The sequence below is a fragment of the Arachis duranensis genome, chromosome 9 (assembly GCF_000817695.3).
Source record: "Arachis duranensis cultivar V14167 chromosome 9, aradu.V14167.gnm2.J7QH, whole genome shotgun sequence".
Lineage (NCBI taxonomy): Eukaryota > Viridiplantae > Streptophyta > Magnoliopsida > Fabales > Fabaceae > Arachis > Arachis duranensis.
In genome coordinates, this window is record NC_029780.3 from 87,031,989 (window position 1) to 87,036,066 (window position 4,078).

The window sequence follows — 4,078 nt, forward strand, 5'->3', positions numbered from 1 at the left end:
GTGAAACCCTTGCTTAAGCTTGCCATGGAAAGGAGTAAGAAGGATTGGATGAAGACAGTAGGAAAGCAGAGAGACGGAAGGGAAGGCATCTTCATGCGCTTATCTGAAGTTCCTACCAATGAATTACATAAGTATCTCTATCTTTACCTTTGTGTTATTTTCGTTCATCACCATTACCATTTGAGTTTGCCTGACTAAGATTTACAAGATGACCATAGCTTGCTTCAATACTAACAATCTCCGTGGGATCGACCCTTACTCGCGTAAGGTTTATTACTTGGACGACCCAGTGCACTTGCTAGTTAGTTGTGCGAAGTTGTGTAATGCCATGGTATTGAGCCACCAAGTTTTTGGGGTTCATGACCGGGGATTATGAGAGTTGTGAAAAAGTATTGTTCACAATTTCGCGCACCAGTCTGCTGCCTATCCAACCTTAAGACAAGCACAACAACTGTAACCAGCAGCAGCAGCATACATGTAAACAAGAAAATCCCCCCATTTTTAGAACTCTAACTTCAGACTCTAGTCTTCCAAGTTTCCAAGCAATCTTCATCTTCCATTCTTCGTTGTCGTTTAAAGAGCTTATTCTACCATCACATGTCACCGCATCTTCTTCCAGAATTTTGTCCACCCAAATAAATAACCCACACCACCTCTTACCTGCAGTCTAAACCCAAAAAAGTGAATAAACCAACTTTACCTCCAGATTTACAACAAAGAACAACATCAAACACTTACATTGTAGTTTGGGCAACCCACAAACGGTCTCCCTGGATTAGAATCCGTTGCTGACCATCGCAGCACTGGTCTCGACCTGCATGTACACCATTCTGGGAGACGCGCATCTTTGTTTCTATTCATTTTCCTCATGATGCTTCCAAATGATCTTCGGTTGTTGGAGCTCCCAACTGCGTTGCTTGCGCTAGCCATAACGTCTGCTGTTCGAAGATGAAGACAACACTGAAGACTCACCTCTGGTGCGATGGAGATGAACGGATAGTAGACAAGAACAGCATGTGTGATGGAGAAGAAATGAGAACAGAGTCAAATTGGGGGTTAGGGTTTTTAAACTAAAATTAGGGACTAAATTGACTCCAAAGCGTTTACTTGGCCACGTCAGCTAGGCGTTGGCTGCTAATGTGTCACCAACGACGCCAGGTCAGCTTTCCGGTTGCGCCAACTGGACAAAATTCACCGGAAGGACCACTATGAGTACCGGAGATCAACTTCAGGGATGATCTAGACAATTTTTTAAGTTCAGGGATTACTTTAATCCTCGAGGACAACTTCAGGGACCACTTTGATGCTTACCTCCTAATTTAACTTACAATTTATCTTTCAGGAACTAATTTGATCAAAAAAATCATTCGGAGACGAAAATGAAAATCACGTGAGGAATGAAGTTAACCATTAAGCCGTCATTTGAACTATAACTCATTCATCAGTGTTGTCTCCAACATTCCACTCACACAACCAATACTATCTTGGTTGCAAAGTTCACTATCTCACTCAAATCCCTGATCTTCTGCGATTGCTGTCCTTTTCTTGTCACCATTGCTTTTCTCGAATCTCACTACACAAACTTTCATCCCCTCTCACTCAAGACCATTTCCCTTTTTCATTCTCTGATTCCTGCAATTTGAGACCATTACACTTGCCAAACTCTAACCTATGGTTCAACCCTTCCTCCGCATCATACAAATTCACACCCTACAAGATCGACCTCGATCTCCTAATCTCACATCTTCTTTAGATAATGAAGTCCGCCAAGTCAGCCTCAACATCACGATTATGATGACAATGAGCGTAAGTGCGCTGTACAACAAGGAGGTGGTGCCGCTTCACGTCCTGCAACAACTAAACCTTGTGCAGTATGGTTGTAATCTAGTGACGATAATAGAATTCTCATTGTTTGATATGGATAAAATTATGGGAGGTGGAGAGTACTTGTGGAAAAGATTTATGTGTTGTTTCTTTAAAAAATTGTGTTACAAGAAAGTGAAATGCGCCTGTTCATACCCTAGGTCGAGCTGTCCGACCCAGAATATCCTACAGACAAAGCGACCGACCTCTTCAGGTCAGGACAACCCGATCTCTTCTCAAAGAGCTCGGCCAAGTCACAGGAAAGCCCAAACAAAGGGCCCAAATAGAGGAACACATCCCAAATCCAAGGGCAGCCCAAGCTCGTAGAGATAAAAGCGGTTCCCTTGAAGATAAGAGGACCCCAGTCAAAGATAAGATAAAGATAAGATAAGATAACTAACTTATCTCATCTAAAGAGGTCACTCTACACCATTATAAATACACTGGAGCACCCAGGTATAACTCATACTCTGATTCTACTCAATACCTGCTTAATACCCTTGTTAACTTAAGCATCAGAGTCCTTTGCAGGTACCCCCCACCCTCCAAGAACGAAGGATCAGCACCACCATCGTGTCCAACAAGTCAGACACAGCGGCTCCAGCCACCGTCAACAGGTCAGATACAACAGCTCCGACCAAGTACCGAAGATCTCATCCGAGATCGACCTACAGTTTCAGGTAACCCTCGGAACATTGGCATCGTTACCGGGGAACCTGGAAGTCATCCCCGCACCATGGCTGGCGACCATGACAACAACCACGACTCAGATCTAGAGAATAGAACGCCGCACAAAAACGCGGATACTACACCAAAAGATACTCCCCAAATCAGCAAAAAGAACCCCCCAATCGAGGGAGCCCGGGATACGTTTCAAGATCGGTTAAAACAACTTGAGGAAGAAGCTCTACGCCAATGAGAGGCTGAGAAGGATCTGCAAAGAGAAATAAGGCGACGGTGGGAATTGGAGAACAAACTCCTAAAACTTGAAGCCGATGTCAAGACTAAAGTCGGCCAATCCACTCCCAAAGATAGCACCCGCAAGGAGCAAGATCCATTCACCAAGGAGATCATGAAGACAAGAATCCCAAAAGACTTTAAACTCCCAGACATGACCTTGTACGAAGGCACCATGGATCCCAGCTATTATCTTAGCAACTTCAGGAGCAGAATGTATCTCACAGACGCCTCAGATGTAGTTCATTGCAAAGCCTTTCCAACTACTTTAACAAAAACAACAATTAGATGGTTCGACAACCTCCCTTCTAGATCCATCTCGAGTTTCGATGACATGGCCAAGAAGTTCCTGGCCATATTCTCCATCCAAAAGGACAAAGCTAAACATGCACCGAGCTTACTGGGAATCAGACAAGGAGAAAGGGAAACCCTGCGCAACTACATGGAGAGATTCAACAAGATATGCCTGGATATACAAAACCCACCAACAGAAGCCGCTATCATGGGCCTCATTAATGGCCTACGAGAAGGGCCTTTTAGTCAATCTATATCAAAGAAGTACCCCACGTCTCCGAACGAGGTGCAAGAACGAGCGAAAAAAGTACATCAACATGGAAGAAAACTCCCGATTAGGAGAGACCTCAAAGGTCGGGTTCACCTCTCAGGATAAAGACAAAAATTCCAGAAAGAAAGAAGATCACCATGGAGAGAAAATAAAAAAAATACCACAATTACACCCCTCTTCGGGTGTCTCTTGTGGATGTCTACAGAGAGGTATGCAACACAGAGAAAATACCACCAGCTCGACCACTCAAAGGCAAAAAAAGGAGAAAATCGGGCTGAATATTGTGAATACCATCGGATCCGCGGGCACTCCACCAATGAGTGTTTTGACTTAAAAAACGTCATAGAAAAGCTCGTACGAGAAGAAAGGCTAGACTGATACCTGGCCACCCGTGATGATGAACAAACGAAAAGAAGAAGAGCAGAAGACGTTGGACCAACTGCGCGATCATCCCGGACGCCAGAGAGGCATGTCCACATGATACACGGCGGACTCGCCGGGGGAGAAATCTCCAAATCCTCCCGAAGAAGACATCTCAAAGACGTATACCATGTCACAAAAAAGAAGGAAGCACCCGACATCCCGGCGATCACTTTCACCAAGGAAGACGCATCCGGCGTCCCGTCAGGGCATGACGATCCCATGGTAATTACTATTATACTGTCAAACGCAAATCTTCACCGCACGTTGATA